We start from the raw sequence: 25,395 nt of genomic DNA on the forward strand, positions 1-25,395 counted from the left end.
TTGGGCAATTTTGAAGCTGTTGTGAAAGAATCAAAGGTTCATTCCGAACCTATGGAACTGTCATGAAAAGACCTATAACCCAGGCATGTGCCCCGACCGGGAATCGAACCGTGACCTTCTGGTTCATAGGTCAGTGCTCAACCACTGAGCCACACTGGCCCGGCAGGAACCTCATTTTTAGTCAACATGCTAACATGTTATCAAGGGCCATCTCTTTCTTTTAAAAATAAATTTCAACTTGTACAGCCTGATAGGAACAGTGGCACCAATGATAAGCGTCTGATAAAACCCAGCGGATGTTAAAATAGGATGTGAAGGACTTCCTATATAATAAAAGCCTAATGTGCAAATCGACCAAACAGCAGAACGACTGGTCGCTATGATGTGCACTGACCACCAGGGGGCAGACACTTAACACAGGAGCTGCCCCCAGCCCGCGGGCCCAGGCCAGCCAAGGCAGATACCAGCAACCCCCCCACCCCCCCCCGCATCGCCCCGCTGGTCACCCCACAGATTGGCCCTGATTGCCAGCCAGGCCTAGGGATCCTACTTGTGCACGAATTTCGTGCACCGGGCCTCTAGTAGGTACATAAGACAAAATAGGGAAGCAGCATGCTGGCATCCTTGTGCAACAGAGGGTCTGGACAGCCATCACATAGCTGTCAGCCTTTTTACAGACTGCTGTTTGGTGTACATGTATTTCAGCAGTGTACCCATCACCCCCTGGGGCTTCGTTTTAGTTTGCTGTTTACTTAGAAGCCTATTTCATGCATCCAGGCCTATGAAGACAGGACGGAAAGCAATAGTGCAAATTGGAACACACGCCCAAAGACAGTGGTCGGCAAACTCATTAGTCAACAGAGCCAAATAGCAACAGTACAACGATTGAAATTTCTTTTGAGAGCCAAATTTCTTAAAGTTAAACTCTATAGGTAGGTACATTGTTATTAACTTCATTAGGGTCCTCCTAAGGCTTAGGAAGAGCCACACTCAAGGGGCCAAAGAGCCACATGTGGCTCGCGAGCCGCAGTTTGCCGACCACGGCCCTAAGAGAACCATTTCAAACTTAGAGTTTAAATTTCAGAGTCTGGTCACAGCTTTCTGGGTTCCCATAACTAAAAAAATCGTTGTCAGTAATAACACAGATGCAGGCTATGGGCTATGATCATCGAATAGAGCTCCCCGTGTGTGTTAAGGTACTATTACCATTTCACACGAGGCCCAGAGAGCTCAAGGAAGTTGCCCAAGGCCACACAGCCAGGAAGTGGCCACATGTCACAGACGTTCATTTGTAGTTATGTCTGCGTGGGAGCATTTTTAAGTAGGGTAAAAGTGCCCCCCTTGAAAAGAAATAGGGCCCCACCCAATTTACTTTTCTTCCCAAGAGACAACCTGTAAAATTATTTTGTGATTAAGGGTAATGTAAATTGGATTTCTTTAAAAAAAAAACAAAAAAACACCAGTGGTGAACGCCTTTTGAAAATGTATTTTCTGTGCCCATCAATGATTTCCAGAACATTTTGGAAAACGGCTGCAAATCGATTCCACATGGCAGCTCAGACCTCCTTCGCTCCGTGATTAAAATGTGTAACTTTGGCCACAAACAGGTTGACCTTCACTTCACCTTGCTTGGCAGCCACCGGAGTCCCTGCCCGCCACAGAGTCCGAGGTAAACACTTCCTTTGTCAGCCGGCCCTTTCTCTCTCTCTCTCTGTCTGGAAAGTGTGTCTGTGTCCCTTCTGATAAGGGCTGTGTTCTCAGAGGGATCTCCTGGGGCTTTGCAAATATTTTGGTTTTAGTCATCTAAGGGTAAATAGCAACATCAAGGGCTAAAAATAAAGTTGCTGGAAAATGATATTATCAGCAAAGAAGGGATACCATTGGGGGTTTCCGTAACCTGCCCCAAATATAAGGGACTTTGTTTTTTAATATATTTTTATTGATTTCAGAGAGGAAGGGAGAGGGAGAGAGAAACATCAGCGGTGAGAGACAAGAGTCTTTGATCGGCTGCCTCCTGCACGCCCCCTACTAGGGATTGAGCTTGCAACCCCGGCATAGGCCCTTGACCGGAATCCAGCCCCCGGACCCTTCGGTCCACAGGCCGACGCTCTATCCACTGAGCCACACCAGCTAAGAGGCATTTGATAAAAAGAAACTATTAACTAGAACGGGAGGTGTAGACCACACTTGGTCGATTTCATGACCACCATTATGCAGTCCACCATCAAGATCAAAGAATGAGATGATGGAGAAGAAATGTTTCATTGTAAATGTTGCCATTATAGCCATTGCTGAGACTATAAGAATTTTTCCCCCCAATATTAACCTAAGAGCTGAAGCAGGGGGGAGGGGTCTTACTTTAAATGTGTTGACTTATTTGGGGAAGAATTATGCATTTGGTATCTTTGTCGAATCCCCTCCCTCCAGGGCAGCACATATCCATATCCAATTAGCCACCTTTCCATCAGACCCCGAATGACCAAATGGAACTCTGTGGACAAAGAGACACGTCCCAGGGCTCGAAGGAGTTTCTGAAGGACAAACGTAAAATTAACCGGCGCCATAAACAGCAATTTCTGTGACTGGGAAATAGCGCCCCTTTGAAATTTCCCTTTTACACACATACATACACACACAACCATGGCTAGTCCGAATAATTCTAACCCACAAGATGCACAGAAAAATGTCCCGTTTTCATTATAGCAAAAAAAAAGGATTTATCAGGCACTCATTAGCTAGTATACATACCTGTGGGTACTGGCAAAAAATATATATGCATATATACTGTTTCTTCCTTATAGAAATCACCCTGGGAAGTCTATGCTTCGTTGATTCATTGGCCCTTTAGCTGTTCTTTTTATAGCACGGGTTTTAGAACCTCTAGGACAGTGATGGCGAACCTATGACACGCGTGTCAGAGGTGACACGCGAACTCATTTTTTTTGGTTGATTTTTCTTTGTTAAATGGCATTTAAATATATAAAATAGATATCAAAAATATAAATCTTTGTTTTACTATGGTTGCAAAGATCAAAAAAATTTCTCTATGTGACACGGCACCAGAGTTAAGTTAGGGTTTTTCAAAATGCTGACACCCCGAGCTCAAAAGGTTCGCCATCACTGCTCTAGGATATGCCCAGATCACTGGGATAATTCACTTTGAAAAAAGGTAAAATATTATGAAGTGTGTTCCCCACACTGGACAGTCTGTCGCTTGTAAGAGAAAAAAATAAGAATCTCCCCTCCCCCGTGGGGGTGAGAGCGAAACCCCAGCAGGCTGCCAAAGGACTGTATCAACGGGTTCTCGGGGCGACCTCCGGAGACGCGAAAACGTGCGGTTTTTGTCTGGCTTTCTGCCGCGTCCACACCCCACAACCTGTTATGGAAAGAAAGAGCAAAAGAGGGGGGGAAGGGAAGCCCGCGCCAATGGACGGCTTTTGCCACCATCACCCCATCCTGGCGAGGCTGCCCCCCAGCTCAGCCCTGTTCAGGCCCAACCACAGATGAAAATGGAATCCTCCGACCGCCCTTGGGGGGCCGAGGGGGAATGGGGGCCGCGCGCCCTGCAAGGACCCAACCTCCGGACCATCTCCGGAGGCTCTTCAGCTATTTCGGGGTGACGGGTGGAGGAAGGTTGCTTGGTGCTAAGTTGTTCACTGAAATCTCTCACCGGGTTATTTTGTTGTTGTTTTTTCTGTTTCTTGAAACCTAGTCGGTGACGCCCAACCCGCTGTGCTCAATTGCGCCCCCGAAGGCTCCGGGGTGGGAACCATCAATCAAGGTGCCGGGGGTGCTGTGTCAGGCGAGGGCCCCCCTCCGCGGGAGCGCACCGCCCCCCAGCAGGTGAGATCAACACGGGGCTGCAGACGCACCGGCCCGGCCGCAATCAGCTCCTGAGAAAATACCACCTTCCCAGAGTGCACGCTGAGAAAGTTATTGAACACTCACCAAACCTTTATCGGGGCTTTCCATTCTTATTTTTATTTTTTGATGTTGTCTTGGAAAGTGTAACTGTTTTAAAAGGGCAGGGGGGGGTAGGGGGGGGAGGGGGGAGGGGGGAGAAGGATGAATGGAGAATGAATGGCAGTGGCGATGCCCAATCCCCGGCGGTGCGGGTGGGGACCCGGCCGCAGGTTGCGGGGAGGATGCCCCCCCTCACCTGGCCCTTTAACCTGATACTCTGGAAACTGCCCCCCACCCCCCCCTCCCCCACCCCCCGTTGAGAAGCCACCGCTGCAAAAGTACATCCTTGTCCTTTCCGTTCCGTTCATCGCAGCCCCCGCCTTTCGTTCCTGCGCGTCTGGACGAAGGAACAGTTTGGGGTTCATTGGGGGAAAGAATAGCTGGGCAGGAAATCACTGAAAAGGGGGAGCCCTCCCTTGAAGCCTGGGGCTCAGTGATAGGGACAGACAGTTGTCCCCAGTCCGCGGAGAGGGTGTGAGCGCCTGTGTGCTTTGGGGCTTAAAAAAAAAAAAAAAAAAAAAACTCCTCGCCGTGGTGTGTACCCCAGTCGCCCCATTTGCAATGAGGCGGACATGACGGGGTTAGCGGTAGGACCCTCCACTTATGTCGATTTGGGCTTTAACCTGCTGCGCGCGCGTCTGGCGTCTCCAACGCGCTCACCTGTCCCGGGTTTAATCCCGGGCCCCTCGCCTGCCTCTGTCGCGCGTGGACCTGCTGTGTCACCCGGAGTGGCCGAGGGTGGGGAAGGCCTGGGTGAACGCTCCCCCCAGTGCCCGGGTGCACCGGGAACACCGGGGGTGCGGGAGGACCGGCGTCGCCTGCCACTCACACTACCGGCCTTCCCGGCTGTTGAAATAACTCGCCAGGCGGCTCGGGGTGTTGACGGCCTCCCGGACCCTTCACGGCGGTGGTGGCGGGAGCTGGGGCCGAGCCAATCTGGCGCGGGTGGCCGCGCAGCCCTTGCCAAAGTCCCTGCCTCGTGTGGTCCCCCTCCGGTTCTCCCGGAATGCACACCAGCGCAGAGGCTGCGCCGGGCGACCCAGGGACCCGGGTCCGAGGGAGCGCAGATCTCGGCAAACTGCCGCCCACCCCCGGCCTGTCCCACGCCCCAGCGGGCCTGCGCCACCTGGACGCACGTGGGGGCAAACTGAGACCAGACGACGCTGGGAGGGGGCCGCCCGGCCTGGACTGCGCTCCCCGGCCCCCTCCCAGGCGCCCTGCTCGGCTCCCAGGGGCGACTATGAGGCTGGGCCCTGGGCAAGGGCGCGGAGGGATGGAGAGGACGGTGCGGGCGGGAGCTGGCTGCTCTCTGCTCAGCAGTTTGCAGCCAGCCTCCCCCGGCGATGCGCTGCCTCAGGCTGCGGGGACCTGCGGTGGCGCTGGAAACCTGTAACCTGTTTGGAGACGCCCGCCCCGCCCGGGAGAGCTGGTTCCCTGAAACTGACACCCGCCGGCGCCCTCCGCGGGCCTGCTGGGCGCACGGATGGAGTGGCAGGGCCAGGCGCGGCCTGTCGGCGGGGACGCGGGGACATTTGTCACGGGTGACCCGGCGCCTCGGCTTCGGGCAGCCCACGGGCGGCCGCGCTGATGGGAGGAAGGGAGAGCGACCAGCGACAGGCCCCTTCCCGCCCGGGGGCGCGCACGCTCACGGGGTCTCGCTGTCCGTGGCTTCGTTTCATGTCCCATTAATATTTACAGCGGCGATCGCATTTCCCGTGACGAGGTTCACCCTCCGCGCCGCTGAGATGAAAGTTTAATGGTGGCGCGCGCGTGAGAAGTCCCCCCATTAAAGAGGGGACGTGGGGAAAGCTGCCCTGAAAGTCCCCCGCCGCTCAGCGCCTGGGACGCACCCCTCCCCAGTCCTGAAATGTATCCATGCGCCACTATGGGACGCACCCCTCCCCAGTCCTGAAATGGATCCATGTGTCACTATTGCCATGAAGGCGCGAACCCGCAGGGTGTTTGGTCAACATTGAATCCAAAAGTGGGGCCGGGAGGGAGTGGTACGCAGCCCGCGGGGTAAATGGAGTTTGCAGAGCTGTGCGCCTTGGTGCTGAGCCCGCACTAACTCAGGTTCCCCCCTTTCCACAGCCAGCATCCTCAGGAAGGGCTGGTGGGGGGTCGCAGAAGTTTCCAGAGGTGCTGCTGGCTGCAGCCAGTCCTAGGTGGAGCCTCCTAGGGCTTGTGGATTGGCAGATGGGGGGAGGGGGTATGGTTAGGGGGGAGGAGGAGGAGGAGTTTCCTCCCAGCTCCCCCCACCCCCTGCCTCAAACCCCAGATCTCCTCCCAAGACTGAGAATCACCTGCTTTGCAACTTTTGGGGGATCGGCGCCCTCAGGTCCTGTGGTTTTCTGAGGGATGAGGTTCCTTTTCATGTCCAGGGCGGTGGGGGGAGGGGAGAGAGAGAGAGAGGGAGGATTTGGCCCCGACAGTTGGAAGTGGCATCTTACAGTGTCCCAGAGGGTGGCAAACCCCAACTCCAGGCCCGGCCACGCTGGCTAGTGGGTAGGGTTTGTCTCGCCTGCTTCTCAGGGACCAAGAAAGGGAGGGGGCGGTGACAGGGGCTGGAGGCGCACCCGGCCACACAAAGGGGTCCCGTGAGTGTCCTGCTCTCAGCAGTGGAAAGGGGCACCCCCCTCCCAGTCCTGCCCAAGACCCCTCCGCAGCCCCCTCCCAGGTGCCCCCACCAGGACGCCAGGCCTCCCACTTCATATAACTGTAAGAACAGCCACTTCTGGGGGCTGCGGGGGGGAGGGGGGATCCAGGGGGCCCCCAAGCCTCTCTGGCCTTTTGCACTTAACCTGGGCCCTAGAGCTGGTGGTTAAGATAGAAGGCGGGGCGCCCGGCTGTGTCTGTGGGGGCAGGAGCCGCCGATGGAGCCGCTGCAGCCTGCGCCAGCTCCCACACCCCCTGCCTCCCACGCTGCTGGGGCGGGAATTCATGACAGGACTTGGCGCTCCACGGCGGTGTCTTAATCAGCTTCTATTTCTGCCAGGAAAAGGCCGTTTCTGCGTCTTTCGGTGACTTCCCAGCTTGAGGGAGACGACAGTGTGGGGAGGGAAAGCCGGGCGACATTTCCACCCAAAGATCTGGTGTTGGGTTTGTTGTGTTTTTTTTTCTTCTGGGTTTTAAAACTTAGGACTTTTCTTCTTCTTCTTCCCCCGATTGTGTGTGTGTATTTTCTTTGCAGCCCCTAAATGTGTCCCGCTTTTGTCAAGTCCTCTGTTGTGTGTGTTTAGAGGACATTTGAATAAAAGGCTGGATGCCAGGTATTGGTGACACGGGGGGTGGACGCGCAGCCGCGGCCACAAAGACGCGGTCGCCTCGATTTGCATAAGGTCAGGGGAGTGCTTTGCACAGAACTTTCCCCGCATCCCTGTCTCTTAGCAACACTCTTGCACTCTTGGTCCCTGCATTACATTGGCTGGTCCCTTCCTTTTCTTCCTTTCACGGGGAGACTTACAATAAAATGTCACCCTTCCAACCTGTGCCTGTCACCCAGTAGGTCATCGGTGTCTCCCCCTCCCCCTTCCTCTCCCCTCCCCTCCCCTCCCTCTCTCTCTCTCCAGTTCCAATTAGGCGATGAGATGACTCATTTGGTGGGTGTATTCCTCCCAAACCGCTTCATTTTATTGTTTAATTAATATTAATACCATCTCTCCCTCTGTCTTTAAGAAAGGCCCTCGTAAACAGAAGCGTCATAAGGAGCAAATTGCTAGCACCTGTGCGACCAGGGGCCCGGGAGGGGTAATAAGGCGAGAGAAGATGGGGGGGGGGGGTGAGGTGTGGGTCAGAGTGTCTGCGGGGCTGAGCGCAGCAGGGCCGGCCGCTCCTGGGATATGCCAGGCGGCCCTGGTGAATGTGGGATGGGACGCGGTGACAGGATGCAGATGCTGCGAGGCGGTGCTAATGGCGGGTCACGTTTGGACAATAGTCTCCATCGCTCGCCTCCTGGCTTCCCTGTCCCATGGAGTCGTTCCTGACGACGGCTCCACCCCCACGTTGGAATCGATTCAATGATCTGCACGTTGGCCCGAGGATAGGCAGATCCATGGCCCGAGAACAGAATCATCTTCATCTTCATCTTCTTCTTCTTCATCATCATCATCATCGCGGCCATTATCATTCCCTCTCTCCTCTTGTCCCTTTTACAAGAAGACACCCCTACACCCCCAGGTGTTCAAAAATCCCTTCCCGTTTCTAACCTCTCGCAGCTGCCCCGTTCCTCGACACCCCCCACCCCCACCCCCAGGATCACGGCTGCTTAATTAGCACAAAGCAGCTTTGGTTTGTCTGCCTGAATGATTAGTGCTGATCTTCACCGTGTTATCAGTGGCCCAGGCTTCATGGTCTCTGGGTGCTGCCTGAAGTTCTGGGAGAGCCAACTTGGAAAGGGTCTGGGGGCTGTCTTGAAGCGCGCCTCTTCGAGAAATCTTTCCTCCCTCTGGGGAAATGTCTCAAGAAGGAAAGGGGGGGGTCTATTTATGAACTTGAGAATTCCTCGAAATCTGGTTAAAGATCCAGATTCAAATCCTCCGCGGCTCAGGCTGGAGGGAGTGGGAGTCGGAGAAAAGGGCGATGCTGCCAGGGAGGCTGTGAGTTCTGTTTTCTGTTTGAAATTCAGTCCTTGCTGCCTGGGGCTGAGAAATTGACTTCCTGCTTAGAGGAGGGGGTTTGCTTTCTGAAACATTTTCCTCATCCCCTTGGGGGGGGGCCAAGTGGGCTGGGTAAAACACCTGATTTTTCCCCCAAAGCCTCGCTCCGCTCTCCCCGGTTCTCCTGCGTCCTCCCTGGCCCGCACGCCCTGTAATTCTGCAGCCTATTGCTAGATCCGCAGGTAATGGGGTCTGCAACGCAGTCAGGGTTAGAAGTCAACTAGCTGCTCTTTAATAATTCACGTGTCATATTCCTTCCACTGTGTCAAGTTGGCTAAGGAAGATAGACAGGAGCTGACGGGGCGGCCACTTGAGTTTATTATTCCAAAGCTCAGAAGGGGGGGGGGCTGGAATGTGAAGGGCATGCCCCCCCCTCTTCTTACAAAGGGGCCAGACCTCCTGCGTGCGGGATTCCTGGTCTCATCGTCCACGCCTTGCCTTCCCGCTTTCCTCCAAGCGGCCTGGAAGGTTTATAAAGAGAGGGATAGAAAAAATTCCTGGGGAATTTGCTTATGTTCGTCCACCCCCTTCTCTTTTCAAAGTTCCCCTTGTCTCCTCACCAGCACCTTCATTACTGTTCATTTCTAAGCGGCGATTTTGTTGGCAATCTCTCTTACGGATGACCGCTCCTGTTTTAACTTCCTTACAGATGATCTTTCTTATTTTTACAGCTGTTTCTCTCTAACCTCCCCCCCCCCCCCCCAGTGGTGTTGCTGCCCACAGCTTCGTCTATCTTCTACTTCAATGTCTCTCTCATTTCTTTTCGGAAGGATGTCGTGGGAAGTTGGGGACTTGATTTTCTTTGCTCTCAACAATTTGCTGGGTCCAGAAAGGGAGCAGGAGTTTTAACAACATTAGAGTTGGATTCTGGAGGATCCATGGATCGTCTAACCGACTCCAGAAAGGGAGAGAGACGGAACAGAGAAATCTGGGTTGAGCCTGACGCGGTCAGACTCTGCTGGGTATGATTTTTATTTTTCTGTTGTTGGCGTTGCTCCAGCAGGTCCCTGAGGATTTCAGGACACACAGACCAAGCCAGGGCAGTGAATTCGTTCGCCGTTCTTGTCGCCCAGTCTTTTCAAAAGCAAAACATTCGAGGGAGGTTTTCCATCAAAGGCTAACACTTTTTTCTCTGTGTCATTTAATAATAAGTCCTGCAAACCTTTGAGCCGATTCATCGCCATTTGGAAAAACAACTATTTTGTGATTTTGTGTGTGTGTGTGTGTGTGTGTGTGTGTGTTCTGAAAAGCCTAAAGCAAAAATAACACAAAGAAATCGATCTTTTGGGGGAAGTGCAGTTTTACCTTCAAGGTGTAATAACCACGAAGGCACACCAGGGCAGAAAAAGAAATAGTCACTCTCGTTCCATTTGTTCTGTGAGTCCATTGCTGTAAAAATTCTCTATTTTCCGGGACCCTTTCCCTTCACTTCGTGCTCCGGTTCTTTGCATTTAACACGAGCTTTGGCTCAGCTGCCCATCACCCCGTAGACACGCAGGACTTGGCTCCCAGGCTCAGACGCTTCCCTAGGAAACTTCTCCAACGTGGGCCGCCCATTTGAAATGAAAGTCTGACCAAAGCGTGGGGGCCAGGGGCAGGCTAGCGGGGAGGTATTTAGGCTCACAAAAGCCAGGCACACGTTGGGCATGAGGAGCATAAATAGTTCTGGGAGAGACAGAGGGAACGATTGAGGGGGGCTTGGGGAAACCAAGTTGGGGTTTTGCGTGTCCGATGCACCCGGGAAGCAGGGTAGAAGGGGTTGGAGATTCCCCCCCCCCCCCCCCCCCCAGAAAGTGGCTGCTTAACCAACTCTCTGAAATGTTTGGGGGTTGTTAGTTTATCTGATTCAACCACTAGATGGGCACCCGAGCCCCCCCCCCCCCACCTCAGAGAATGGGAAACACTATTGTCTATTAAGCTACCTATTTGCCATTTATCTACCACCTGTCCTGCCCCAAAATCAGAGGTAAACAGGGATGCTCACATTTGCTTTATTATTATTTTTTTTATTATTTTTTAACCAAGAGAGAGGGAGGAAGAAAAAGGAAGGATCTATAGGGGTTTGGGGTGTGTGTGTGTGTGTGTGTGTGTGTGTGAAGCCTCCTGCCCTACTGTGCTAAGTGCCGCTGGTAGAAAGTCTCTGGTCCCTTCAAAGAAAGCAACGTTGTAGGAAAAAAACACTTGCTCTTGAAACTGCTAACCGCCTCCTCCCCGGGTTGAGGGCTGGAATGCAATCTGGGTAAACACGCCCCACTCCCCCCCACCTCCCCCCCCCAGCTCAGGGGCACCCTCCGACCACCCCAGATCTTGCCCGCTCTCCAGTCTGGCTCGTTTGGGGTTCTGTGTGGGGCCTCCCACCCCGCGCGGGGTTCAGGGCAGGACAGGGCTCCGCAGGTCTGAGCTCTCAGAGACACGGAGGCCGATGAAAAGCATTTGAAAAGCGGCCAGGGTGGGGGGAAGGGGGAGGGGAGGACACCCCCACCCCCTCCCCCTCACCCCCCACCCCACCGCCCTGCAAAACCAGCGGGTCCCAGGGACCCCAGCAGCTGCTGCGACTGGAGGCCTCACAGAGCGGGACCCCCCAAGACCTGGCCCCCGAAACAGAAAGCTCTGGCTTGATTTCATTTCTTCTTGTTTGCACTGAGTGAGAGGGTGGCGGCGCTGGAAAAAAACCCAAACAACTCTAAGCGAGTCTCCTGGGCGCCTGGGGGGGGGCGGGGAGATTCCAGGGTGACCCTCCCTGTCGCCCCGAAGTTCCAGAAAGACGCAGGGGGAGGAGGGGGTGCGGGTTTCCTGCAGAGAGCCCAAAACACAGCGGCCACTGGGGGGAAGGGCAGGGGATGGGTTTGAGGGGCCGGTGGGTGGGTTGCAGGAGTGGCTGGACCCTCCGATGCTTCGGAGGGGGAGCCTGCGGGCAGCGCGCAGCTGGGCCCCGCTCCCCTCCCGCCGGGCGACACCGAGCCGCCTGCAGCCCTATCTCCGCCTGCATCTTCCTCGCTGTCGCCCAAGCATCTCCAGCCTTTTCTGTTCCCCTCGCCCCGTCTCCTCACTGAGGCTCCGCGTCTCTCAGCAGCTTGTCACAACCTGCAAGCAGGTGCCCTCCCCGGCCGGCGTGGGTTCAAGTCCAGGGGCAGCGCCCTGCAAGGACGCGGCCTCCCCCCCCCCCCCCACCTTTGTCTGCCTCGAGCTTAACTCCTGCGGGGCCCGGCCGAGTCCTGAGGTCCCAACAGGGGACCCCAGCCCCAAAGCAATGCACTGGGCCCCGTGGGGACCTCGGGGAGAAGGTGGAGAAAGTTCTGGGCCTTGGGGCTGCACACAGCCTGTTTGCACATTTTCTTTTTAAAAAAATATATTTTATTGATTTTTCATAGAGAGGAAGGGAGAGGGATAGAGAGTTAGAAACATCGATGAGAGAAACATGGATCAGCTGCCTCCTGCACACCCCCTCCTGGGGATGTGCCCGCAACCCAGGTACATGCCCTTGACTGGAATCGAACCTGGGACCCTTCAGTCCGCAGGCCCACGCTCTATCCACTGAGCCAAACCGGTCAGGGCTGTACCTCTTTCTTAACTGGGGCCAGGGAAGGGGGGGCTTGACCCAAAGGAGCAGAGGGAGGGGAATGAGAAGAATGTCGCCCAGGCCACTTGGGCCACATCTTGGGTCTCCCCCCCCCTCCTCCTAGTTATTTAACTGATGCAAACCATGTCCTTCGTCCCTCACTCACCCTATGACTCTTGCCAAAGAATCATCAACACGGGGAGATGTATTTGAGACTTTCTGCCCCGTGTGTGAGTGTGTGAAGGTTAGGCGTTGGCGGGGACTGACAGTTGTTCTCACTGGAGGTGGGGGAGTGCAGGGGTTCAGGACCCCCCAAGAGGCCTGGATTTCGTTGTCTTCAACCGCTGGGGGGTGAGGGGGGGATTGGTGGCTATGATGTCACCCGCTTGGGAGGGGGATCAGGGAGGCAGGTAAGGGGGGGCACAGGACTGAGAAAGAGGAACCAAACCCAGACCCCCACAGCTGCCTTCCTGGGCCTTCCTGTGTTTGTCTAAAGTGGCGGTAGAGCCCGGCCTGTGTGGCTCAGTGGTTGAGCGTTGACCTATGAACCAGGAGGCCAGGGTTCAATTCCCAGTCAGGGTTTGATCCCCAGTGTGGGGCGTGCAGGAGGCAGCTGAACCATGATTCTCTCTCATCATTGCTGTTTCTCTCTCTCTCACCGTCTCCCCTCCTCTCGGAAAAACAGCAACAACAACAGGGTGGTGGCAGGGGTGGTGGTGGTGGTGGGGGAAGCGGCTACCCCACCAGGTCCCCAGACAGGAGCGGCCCTGAGCTTTATTGTCACCCAGCTGTGACGGAAGCAGCCTGCCTGTCCCCCCCCCCCCCCCCCGGACCTGCCGCCCACCGTCTCCACCGTGTCCCCCGGAGAGATGACTCTGACACGGGCCTGTGACAGGCTCCAGGCGTCCGTGCCCACTCCTCTTCCCGTCCAGACACGTGCTGCTCATTCCTTTCCGAGCTGGGGAGCTAGTGGCCCCTTAAAACCTTTAAAACCTCCTTCCTTCCTCGGCCCAAACCACATTGCATCCCCCACAGGGAACCTGCAGGAATTGGCCAGCCCTGCAGGTGACCCCCGGGGAGGGAAGAATGTGTGTCATACACCCAATAAGAGAGGGGAAGTGGGAAGATTTGATTTGAGAGCGGGCGTTATTCGATATTCCTCCGCATAAACGTCCATTCTGTTCCGTTAAGGGGGGAAATGCATTTCAGTTTCCCGCATGGGAAGGCCCTGGCGAGAGACAGTGGAGAGAGAGGCATTGGATGTGTCTAGGAGGCTTTTTATCCCCGAAAGAGGAAAAAAATCAGCAAGAAAAATAGGAAAAATGTACTTGGACTTGAGCTGTTCTTTCCGGAATAACCGATGGCATTGTTTATGGCGATTTCCCATTTCCCGGTTGACGGAGGCAGGCGGGGGGGTGGGGGGTGGGGGGTGGGGGTGTCTGCGTGGTCCTTGATGTGAGCATCTTAAAGTGGTACTTGGCCACCTGCCTGCAGGTGCTGCTGCCTTGAGGGAGGTGGTGGTTACTGTCCCTTTTAATCTCTGAACAAAGCCCCAATCCTTCCCCCACCCCCCACATGTCCTACTTTTGTACAAACCGTGAGGCTGTAGAGCCTAGAGATGGTGTTCATGCCAAACACTGTTCAGGCCCTAGCCGGTTTGGCTCAGTGGATAGCGCATCGGCCTGAGGACTGAAGGGTTCGAGGTTCGATCCCGGCCAAGGGCACATGCCCTGGTTGTGGGCTCGATCCCCAGTAGGGTGTGTCGAGCCAGCTCAGCCAAGGGTTCGAAAGCCTGAGTGAGGGCGGCGAAAGGATGAAGAAATGACAGACAGAGAATAAGCTGGGTCTAGGTGGGTCTTCCTGTGCCTGGCTGAGGCCACAGAGAGAGATCCAGAGGCCAGCGGAGCCTTTATTCTATAGCCAGAGGTAAACAAGGTAGTGGTCACCATAGTTACACTGTTCTTGTGAGTTTCACTTGTTTAGGCAGCACTTGCTGCACCTCCCACAGCCCATTAGCTACCCAGGAACCATCTAGGGAGCTTCCTAAGGTCAAGCTTAATTATGCTAAGAAGTCTGTGCCCTCTAAGCTGGGACTTGTTTGTGACTTTGCCCACAAGTCAGTCCCAGGCTTAACCCCATAGCCACGCCCTACAGTAGGGGGCGCGCAGGAGGCGGCTGATCCATGATTCTCTCTCATCACCGGTGTTTCCATCTCTCTCTCCCTCTCCCTTCCTCTCTGAAATCAATCCAAATATATATTTTTAAGAAAACACAACACTGTTCAGAAATACTCCGGCCCAGGGTGAGGGTCTTGGAGCGACTGGTCCGTTCTCCCAGGCTCTGCTCACAGCGAAGCTCTTGGGCGCATGCAGAAGCCAGCGAGCTTCCTGATGTACACGGAAAAAGACAATGACATGAAGGGTGCTTCCTGCACACGCCCTGTTCCCGGCCCGACTGGAATAGGATTAGCATGTCAGCCCTTCTTAAGGGTCCCCCCCCGCCCCCCCCCCCCATGCAGATCCACCGCGTCACCGAGTGGCTGATGTCTGTCTTTCTCTCTGACGGGCACCGCCATGCACCCCCAAGCCAGGGCCTTTGTCCGCCCGGAGCAGGCGGATTATCTGTCTCCGGTGCAATAAGGCGTGCGGCGGCCACCTTTGCCAAGACGCCGAGCCAGAAGCCAGTCCCTAGAAAGCAATCGTGGCCGTCCCTCCCCGGCGCACCGTGCGTGTTTCGTTTCTCTCTCGGCTGTAATTGAGTGGCTGAGGAGCCGAGCCGAGACAGACTCCAGCTGCACGGAGGCCCGCGCCGTCCCGCCCGGCCGGGCCCATCATGAGGTCCTCGCCCTCGCGCAGGAGGTCAGAGTGTATCCATATAAATTGCATTCCGCGTTACTGCCGGACGGCTGGAGCTGTCAGAGCAATCATAGGGGCTTTCAGTCCCGCGTCCTGCCACCTCTTCCCGCTTTTCGGCCAGGAGGTCATGTGCAAATTGAACGTGACAACCCCGAGGACATGGCCAGCAGACCGGTGTTGTCACCGCGTCCAGCCGCCCGGCTCGTAACAGCGCGAAGCCCACGTTCATCTGCAGCCTCCGCCCGGCAGGGCCGGCTCCTCAGAGTTCACTCCCGCGGCGACGTGGCCTCTGAGAGGCACAGGCAGCTCTGACCTCACATGGTTTCCACCTCAGACTCGTGGTCAGTGTACTTGATGGGCCAGGCCAGAGAGGCCAAGGTGAGAACTAAAGAGCCCCCTCCCCCCCACACACACACGCACACAGAGGTGCACACACACAGGTGCACACACACAGGTGCACACACATACACACAGGTGCACACACATACACACAGAGGTGCACACACAGGTGCACACAGGCACACAGAGGTGTGCACACACATACAGAGGTGCGCACACACAGAGGTATACACACACACACACACACAGAGGTGCACACATATAAACACACAGAGAGGTGCACACACATACACAAATATACACACATACACACACACACTGGGGAATATACTTCTATATGAAATTATGCAACATTTTTAGACTCCAGTAGCAATGTGGTTGAAAATCATTTTCAGCCTGGCCGGTGTGGCTCAGGGGTTGAGCATTGACCTATGAACCAGGAGGTCAAGGTTTGATTCCCCGTCAGGACACATGCCCGGGTTGCAAGCTGGATCCCCAGGAGGGGGCGTGCAGGTGGCAGTCAATCCATGATTCTCTCTCATCATAGGTGTTTCTCTCTCTCTCTCCCTTCCTCTCTGAAATCAGTAAAAATATTTTTTAAAAAGAAAGAAAACCATTTTCATTGTTGTTTGAACAATGACAATGTCATTGAGGAAGCACCTGAAAATATGGGCCGAGCTTGGACTCTTTTTTTTTTTAATATATATTTTATTGATTTTTCACAGAGAGGAAGGGAAGGGGCTAGAGAGCTAGAAACATGGATGAGGGAGAAACATCCATCAGCTGCCTCCTGCACGCCCCCCACTGGGGATGTGCCCGCAACCAAGGTACATGCCCTTGACCGGAATCGAACCTGGGAACTTTCAGTCGGCAGGCCAACGCTCTATCCACGGAGCCAAACTGGTTAGGCCTAGCTTGGACTCATTAGCAAGTCCTGGTCAGCCCTGTTCTAAGGACCCATTGCATAGCAAAAATTAGAGTGATCGCCATTTAATGTCATCATCATCAAAAGATAACCATCCTCGCCCTGGCCAGTTTGGCCCAGTGGCTAGAGCATCGGCCTGAGGGCCAAAGGGTCCCAGGTTCGATTCTGGCCAAGGGCATGTACCTTGGTTGCAGGCTCCTCCCCAGCCCGGTCCCGATCAGGGCCCCGGCAGGAGGCAACCAATCGATGTGTTTCTCTCACATCAATGTTTCTCTCTGTCTCTCCCTCTCTCTCCCACTCTCCCTAAAAATCAGTGGAAAAATATCCTCGGGTGAGGATTAACCATAAAAAAAGAGCCCTCCTCACACCAAAGGAGTCACAGACTTCTCTCCATCTCAGAAGCGCCGACTGGCTCCGTGGACTGGGACTTGGCCGTCGCCGTGACCCCTTCATGCCGTGCCCAGATTGCAGTGAGCAGAGAGCTGTCGCGCGCTGACAGGGTGTTTGATGATTTCTAGGAGACGAGTGGCTGTTTTCATTCCTGTTCCAAATGGACAGGTGTCTACTGCGGAATTGGCAACCTGGTTGGCTCACTCTCCGCGTGGCCAGAGAGCGCATTGTTGATGGAGGATAAGCTCCCCTCCCTCCTGGGATGTCTGTGCGCCCGCCCGTGTGAGTGCTGGCAGCGGGCAGAGGGCAGAAATGGAGATGCTAGAGGTGGACACACTGGTCCAGGGCCAGGCAGCCTAGGCCAGCGGGAGCCCTCGGGTTCCCAGTGGCGCCATATGCAATCGCATCTTGCCCGCAGCTCATCTTGTGCGTTTACCAGGTTGTACTCGAGATGCTCGGATTCAAGTCCGTGAAAGGCGCTTCATCTTCCCTAAGATGCTCATGTCAGGCTCAGCAAATCAAATCAAATAAACCAAGAGGTGGTGGGGGGTTTTTTTTTACACTTTGTTAAATAAGCATTATTATTTTTTTAATATATTTTTATTGATTTCAGAGAGGAAGCGAGAGGGGGAGAGAGGTAGAAATATCAATGATGAGAGAGAATCATGGATCGGCTGCCTCCTGCACGCCCCCGACTGGGGATCGAGCCCACAACCTGGGCATGTGCTCTGGACTGGAATCAAACCCGGGACCCTTCAGTCTGCAGGTTGGTGCTCTATCCACTGAGCAAAACTGGCTGGGGCAAATAAGCATTATCTTTATTCCTTCTTCTTTTTTTTCTTTCTTCAAAGGAAGTGTCCTTATTGTCATCTTCTCTGTGGGTGAGATGGACTGTATGTGCTTAAGACGAAGTGTCAGGAGGGAGTTGCTGTCAGGGTCGCGCCTGGGAGGACCTGGTCCATAGGAAGCCTTGCCCTTGTCCTCCGTGGGTAATGTCCCATTTTAGCCCTCTGCACCTAAGTGTGACCTCAGATCTGTCGCCGTGTCTCTCTCTCCTTCCACTTGTACACATAATCCTCACAATCCCTGGTTAGTATTCACCTCAGTGATTTTTCTCTCCTGAGTGTTATGATAAAGCGAGGTCTGAGGCAGATTCTCAAGGAAGAAAAAGCAACATTGTAATACCCAGGATCTGAAGTCCTTTTACTGTCTAGCCTCTGTGTTTACAAGTTGTTCTAAGCTTTGGGGAAAGTGGGAGAAAGGAAGAGAGAGAAAAGAAAAGAAAAGGAACTACCCCTTTCTATCAACTGAAACAAAATTTAATTTTAAACATTAAATAAAACATACCCTTAAAATCTATATCATTTTATTAACCCGTGTCACCCCAATAGGTCTATTTTTAAAAATTGAACAGTGAGGCAGTCACTACTGATGTAGAAGAGATTTGCATTTAATTTGGGGTAACTTTTCCAGGATGTCTGTGGTTCTTAAGAATATTTAGTTTTTGGCCTGATGGGGTAGCTCAGTGGTTAAGTGTCAATGTATCAACCAGGAGGTCACAGTTCAACTCCTGGTCAGGGCACATGCCTGGGTTGCGGGCTCCATCCCCAGTGTGGGGATGTGCAGGAGGCAGTGATAATTCTCTCTCATCATTGATGTTTCTATCTCCCCCCCACTCCCCAGGGGACCCTGAAGGCAGCAGCCTCCGGCAAAGAGCCAGGCACCCCCTGAGAGCTTCCCTCTGCCCGGGAGGGAGGCCTCGCCCTGGTTCTCTGGGATCTATCCATTGAGCTAATCATCAAATTGCATTGGGGGCCTCTGGGAGGGGTCCATATACCATGAATAACACTTCATGTTGAAAATAATATTTGAGCCCGGCCAGTGTGGCTCAGTGGTTGAGCGTCCACCAATGAACCAGGAGGTCACGGTTCGATTCCCAGTCATTCCATCCTCAGTGTGGGGCGTGCAGGAGGCAGCCGATCCATGAGTCTCTCTCATCATTGATGTTTCCGTCTCTCTCTCCCTCTCCCTTCCTCTCTGAAATCAATTAAAAATCTTTTTAAAAAAGAAAAGAATAGTCGATACCTTGGGAAACGTCTGTGTATCAGAGTTAATGGGTGTCATTTCCCTGGGGCGTGAGAGGGTGGGTAGCACTTGGAAGTTGGCCTCTTTAAGCCATTTTATGCGCCACACAACTAGTAAAATGTCGAATCTGTGCCTCAAACCAAGCATCACTCGGATGACCAGGTAGAAAACCAGTTTGTTCTAGCATCCCGGTCCCTGGTCCCTCGCATCGCCTTTGAGGTACCTGTGCCCAGCGAGAGTCACACCCTGGAATGCCTTCCCTTCAGCAAGAAAGCCGAGTGGACCTGGGCTCGCTCCATCCCCGCCACACACAACCGCCTCGTTCTGTCGGAATCCACTGCATCTCGTGAAGATGAAAACGTAGACAAAGAGAAGTAACTTCCCAGCCAGTCATCGCCCGGGACCGGCGCGGCGAGGAGTGTGGAACCTGCCAGGTGCCCGCCTCCCTGACCATGGGGAGCAGCGCGGATGACAGGCACACAGATGGGCGTGGGGCGTGATTGATGGCGCTCCAGGCCCGGCGGGGAGAAAGCAGGACATGGCGGCAGACATGGAGCCTTTTGGGTTTAAGGCTCCTTCCAGGGTTTGGAGTGGAAAGGAACCCGGGGAAATCCCAGCCCCAACCTTTGCTAGAAAAGCTGGAGGCGCCCTTTTTCCTCTCTTCAGAGTTGCCTGCCAAGACCAGACCATTCATGGAGACCATTCCAAGCCGCTCAATGATTCATTAAAATCATATTCTACCTCCCTCCTTACCCCGTCTCCCTCCCTCCCTCCCTCCCTTCCTTCCTCCCTCCCTTCCTTCTTCTCTCTTTTAGTTTGTTCTTTTTTATTTTTCCTTGCCTGCACTTCCTCCTTTTTCTCCCAAGCATTGTCTCGTATTAGCATCCTCAGAGTATGAGCTGGCCCCCGACAGTGGACTGTCCACAGTCTCCAAGAGACAGATGTGCAAAGCTGGGAGTGTCTTTCCTCAGCTAGTTCCTTGCCTGTACCCCAGCCACCTTCTATCAGGCGGGTCCCTCCTGAGCCTCATGCATTAAGAATACAGGAGTCTGGCCCTGGCCAGTTTGGCTCAGTGGATAGAGCATCGGCCTGCAGACCGAAGGGTCCCGGGTTTTATTCCAGTCCAGGGCTCAACCCCGAGTAGGGGATGTGCAGGAGGCAGCCGATCCATGATTCTTTCTCATCATTGGTGTTTCTATCTCTCTTCCCCTTTCCCTTCCTCTCTGAAATCAATAAAAATACATTTAAAAAAAAGAATACGGGATCCTGTTTCCATTTTGCTTGTTCATTTATTTTGTTCGCTAGAGTCCACATATAAGTGAACTCACATGGTACCCGTCTTATCCTGATTGACTTATTGCACACACACTGTCGAATGCCCCCTGTCCGGCCGGGTCTGTCCTTGCGTTCTGCATTCCACCATCCAACTACATTGACTCCATCCTCATTGTCCTTGAATCTGCTCTTCCCCATGGCCTGAACAGCTCCCTCTTCTCTCTCCAAACCCTGACTTAGGTCATGACGCTCATTCATCAGGCCTCTGCTTGGATGTGCCCACCTCTGAGAAGAACTCCCCAAGTCAAAGTCTGCTGCTCCATCTCCAATGCCGTTCCATGGTTGTAAACAGATGGAAGAGACGACCAAGACCAACAGGTAAGCCTGGCTTACGTCAGGAACACGCTTGTCTCGACGTCACAAAACCACCTGCTGAGTGACGGGAAAGTTCTGACCCTTGTATACAACCAAAGCCCACGTCACGGGAGAACCAGTACTGAGGTTGCGTAGGAATCATTGCTTTATCCTTCCTAAAACTAGCAATGGTGCAATCTGTAATACAGTCTCAAATGGAAAAAGTGTGGGACAAAGTAAAATGAGGGACAAATTTTTTCAAAATATATTTTGATTGATTTCAGAGAGGGAAGGGAGAGGGAGAGAAAGATAGAAACATCAATGATGAGAGAGAATCATTGATGAGCTGCCTCCTGCACGCCCCACACTGGGGAATGAGCCCACAACCCGAGCAGGTGCCCTGATCGGGAATTGAACCCTAACTTCCTGGTTCACAGGTGGGTGCTCAACCACTGAGCCACCCTGGCTGGGGGAGAGACATTTTCTTTGGGGCTCATTTAGTCTGAGAAGGAAGACTCAAGTGGGTGGAGGTGTTTCTAAACTTAATTATGGAATCATTTTGCAGAATTTACACTTGCCTCCTAGAATATATAAAACAGCATTAACCCTATAACCTTTTGAATGTATACAGCATGGATACCGGCTTTGTGGTGGGCGCCTGGAATGGAAAGAGGAATACATCAAGCCATTTGAAGGTAAGGAGAGATGACACTGGAATCTCAAGGTACCTTCTTCTCTTTCACACTACGTTTCCCCAGAGCTTTGCACATGGACTAGACATAGATAACACCATTTACATTTTCATTTTGAAAAAATATATTTTTTTATCGATTTCAGAAAGAGAGAGGGAAACATGAGGATGGGAGAGAATCATTGCCCCCAACCCAGGCATGTGCCCTGACCGGGAATCAAACAGTGACCTCCTGGTTCATGGGTCAAAGCTCAACCACTGAACCACACCGGCTGGGCTAAATTTTTATATTTTATAGAAAAATCTATGGGGGTGGGGGTGGGGGTGTCTAGGCTATAAAATAAAATTTTAAAGCCGTGTAAGTGACCAGTGTTTTCCAAAGAACTGGTTCAGGAAAGTCGCCCCATCCTGATGGATGCCGTCCACAGAAGCAGAGCATGGAGCAATCAGGGAGGTGCTGTACTCTCTGTGAGTGCAGGTGGAGACTACACTTAGAGACACGTGACCACAACTCTGACAACACCTAGCACATTCCAGCAGGGGCTAGAGCCTCGCCAAGTGCTGTCCATGCACTTTGTTATTTTTTTAAAATGATTTTCCACTTTACTATTTTATTATATTTTTATTGATTTCAGAGGGGAAGGGAGAGGGAGAGAGATAGAAACATCGATGATGAGAATCATGGATCGGCTGCCTCCTGCACGCCCCCTACTGGGAATCGAGCCCGCAACCCTGGAAGGTGCCCTCCACCAGAATCGAACCCAGGACCCTTCAGTCTGCAGGCCAACACTCTATCCACTGAGCAAAACCGGTTAAGGCTGTTTTTATTTGTTTTAAATATATTTTTATTGACGTAAGAGAGGAAGAGAGAGGGGGAGAGAGACAGAAACATCAATGATGAGAGAAAATCAGTGATCGGCTGCCTCCTGCACGCCCAACACTGAGGGGTCGAGCCTACAAGCCAGGCATGTGCCCTGACCAGCAATCGAACCATGGTTCATTGGTCCATGCTCAGCTACTGAGCCAGTCCGACTAGGCCACGCATTACGTCCTTTAACCATCGCAGGAATCCTGTGAGGTATGGAACGATTGTAACACCACAAATGAGTCACTGGAGGCGAGGTCCTTACGAAATTTGCCCAAGGCCACACCATAACAATCAACAGAGCCAGTCTTGAAACCATTGGTCATCTAATTCCAGGGTCCTTTCTCTGAGCTTCTGGCCAACACCACGGCCCTCGCCCCATCTCAGATAACGAGATGTAGTGGGAGAAGCCCTGGGTCTGGAATCTGAAGACTCACATTAATTATCAGCTGGAGTAGGTCACCCCATGCCCGTTTCATCATTTCTGATACGAGGATAGGGCTGTTACTATCTGCCCTGCCTGCTTCCCAAGGCTGCACGACATGCAAGGACTTAGGACCCAGGAATGTGCTAAACAAATACCGGTGGCTAAGACTGATTTACAAGCAGAGTCTGCTGATGGATTTGTATGAGAGGAGTTGGTATTTAGGGGGCGTTTTCTGAGTGGCAGTTGAAATTGATGAAATAAAGATGATGGAATCTTCCCACACAGATAAAATGGATGTTGTCTGAAGAAGGCGGTGGCTGTCCCATCATCCTGCACTCCAGGCTCGGGGAACAGTAATTGGCGCCCGCAGAAAGAGAGGAGGGGCAAAGACGAGTTTCCCCTTCCGCACACAGTGGGGCATTGGACCCGCAATGACTACAGATGAAGCAAAGGTAAATCCATGTGAATGACGGGGATTTCCTGGGGGTTAAAAAATAGGATTTCATCTAAAGAATATACCAGCATCGTCATATTTTGTAAATTATATTTTTATTGATTTCAGAGAGATAGGCAGAGGGACAGAGATCGAAACATCAATGACAAGAGAGAACGGCTAATCGCTGTATCCTGTGCTCCCAGAATGGAGACCCAGCCACCAACCCAGCCGGTGCACGAAAGAGGAATCCAACATTGACCTCCTGAATCATACGTCAACACTCACCCACGAGTCACGGTATAATTTTTAAGATACTAATTCAATTTTCGTGCCATTAGCTTCCCTTAGCCTAGCATAGCTTAGTCTAGTGAGGGAGATTAGACCTTCGAGGACTTAGCCTAGAGTAACTTACATTTTTGAGGGAGATGAGACCTTCCTGGACCTAGGCAAGGTAGGTTTCCCTTACACTACAGTGGCATCGTATAGTGAGGGAAATGAGCCATTTGACACATAGCTGCCCTTAGCCTAGAGTGCTTTAAGTTAGGGAGGGACAAGAGACCTTTGACAACATAATTTAGTTTAGCCTAGAGAGCATAGGATTGTGAGGGAGCATTGAAATTCAAGGACCTAGCTTAGCTTAGGGGAGGATAGAGTAGCTGAGGGACACAATAGGTCCTAGCTTAGCTTAGCTTACCGTAGGCTAGAGTAGCTGAGGGACCCAAGAGGACCTACCTTAGCTTAGCTTAGCTTACGCTAGAGTAGCTGAGAGAACCAAGAGGACCTAGCTTAGCTTAGCTTAGCATAGGATAGAGTAGCTGAGGGACCCGAGAGGACCTAGCTTAGCTTAGCTTAGCTTAGGATAGAGTAGCTGAAGGACCCAAGAGGACCTAGCTTAGCTTAGGCTAGAGTAGCTGAAGGACCCAAGAGGACCTAGCTTAGTTAAGTTTAGCTTAGCTTAGGCTAGAGTAGCTAAGAGACCCAAGAGGACTTGGCTTACCTTAGCTTAGCTTAGGCTAGAGTAGCGGAGGGACCCAAGAGTACCTAGCTTAGCTTAGCTTACCTTAGGCTAGAGTAGCTGAGGGACCCAAGAGTACCTGGCTTAGCTTAGCTCAGTTTAGGCTAGAATAGCAGAGGGACCCAAGAGGACCTAGCTTAGCTTAGCTTACATTAGGCTAGAGTAGCTAAGGGACCCAAAAGAACCTAGCTTAACTTAGCTTAGTTTAGACTAGAGTACCTGGGGGACCCAAGAGGACCTAGCTTAGCTTAGCTTAGTTTAGGCTAGAGTAGCTGAGGGACCCAAGAGTTCCTAGCTTAACTTAGCTTAGCGTAGGCTAGAGTAGCTGAGGGACCCAAGAGGACCTAGCTTAGCTTAGCTTAGGCTAGAAGAGCTGAGGGACCCAAGAGGACCTAGCTTAGCTTAGCTTAACTTAACTTAGGCTAGAGTAACTGAGGGACCCAAGAGGACCTAGCTTACCTTAGCTTAGGCAAGAGTAGCTGAGGGACCCAACAGGACCTAGCTTAGCTTAGCTTAGCTTAGGATAGAGTAGCAGAGGGACCCAAGAGGACCTAGCTTACCTTAGCTTAGCGTAGGCTAGAGTAGCTGAGGGACCCAAGAGGACCTAGCTTAGCTTAGCTTAGTTTAGGCTAGAGTAGCTGAGGGACCCAAGAGGACCTAGCTTAGCTTAGCCTAGCCTAGGCTTGAGTAGCTGAGGGACCCAAGAGGACCTAGCTTAGCTTAGCTTAGGCTAGAGTAGCTGAGGGACCCAAGAGGACCTAGCTTAGCTTAGCTTAGCTTAGGCTAGAGTAGCTGAGGGACCCAAGAAGACCTAGCTTAGCTTAGCTTAGGCTAGAGTAGCAGAGGGACCCAGAAGGACCTAGCTTAGCGTAGCTTAGCTTAGGCTAGAGTAGCTGAGGGACCCAAGAGGACCTAGCTTAGCTAAGCTTAGTTTAGGCTAGAGTAAGTGAGGGACCCAAGAGGACCTAGCTTAGCTTAGCATAGCTTAGCTTAGGCTAGAGTAGCTGAAGGACCCTAGAGGACCTAGCTTAGCTTAGCTAAGTTTAGCGTAGGCTAGAGTAGCTGACGGACCCAGGAGTACCTAGCTTAGCTTAGCTTAGTTTAGGCTAGAGTAGCTGAGGGACCCAAGGGACCTCCCTTAGCTTAGCCTCATTTAGGTTAGAGTAGCTGAGGGACACAAGAGGACCTTGCTTAGCTTAGCGTAGCATAGGTTAGAGTAGGTGAGGGACCCAAGAGGACCTAGCTTAGCTTAGCTTAGGCTAGAGTAGCACAGGGACCCAAGAGGACCTACCTTAGCTTAGCTTACATTAGGCTAGAGTAGCTAAGGGACCCAAGAGTACCTAGCTTAGCTTAGCTTACCTTAGGCTAGAGTAGCTGAGGGACCCAAGAGTACCTGGCTTAGCTTAGCTCAGTTTAGGCTAGAATAGCAGAGGGACCCAAGAAGACCTAGCATAGCTTAGCTTAGGGTAGAGTAGCAGAGGGACCCAAGGGGACCTAGCTTAGCTTAGCTTACATTAGGCTAGAGTAGCTAAGGGACCCAAAAGGACCTAGCTTAACTTAG

At 52.8% G+C, this 25,395-nt stretch overlaps 1 long non-coding RNA gene across 3 annotated transcripts in view; it reads left to right on the forward strand.

Moving 5' to 3' along the window:
- The window catches only part of LOC138998443 (uncharacterized), a 315,813-nt gene that overhangs the window by 215,218 nt on the left and 75,200 nt on the right, over positions 1-25,395 (forward strand). For 2 of the 3 annotated variants that reach the window (XR_011469161.1, XR_011469163.1), the window contains 6 exons: positions 1,608-1,669; positions 3,713-3,843; positions 20,287-20,424; positions 21,032-21,095; positions 22,669-22,835; positions 22,946-23,738. This is a non-coding gene — a long non-coding RNA (uncharacterized lncRNA). Of the gene's footprint in view, positions 1-1,607; positions 1,670-3,712; positions 3,844-20,286; positions 20,425-21,031; positions 21,096-22,668; positions 22,836-22,945; positions 23,739-25,395 lie in introns of those variants that run through there. The other variant, XR_011469162.1, reaches the window with a different exon arrangement.

This window comes from Myotis yumanensis, unplaced genomic scaffold, assembly GCF_028538775.1.
Source record: "Myotis yumanensis isolate MYYU_CA2020_CCGP unplaced genomic scaffold, mMyoYum1.0.hap1 SCAF_20, whole genome shotgun sequence".
NCBI classification, from domain to species: Eukaryota; Metazoa; Chordata; class Mammalia; order Chiroptera; family Vespertilionidae; genus Myotis; species Myotis yumanensis.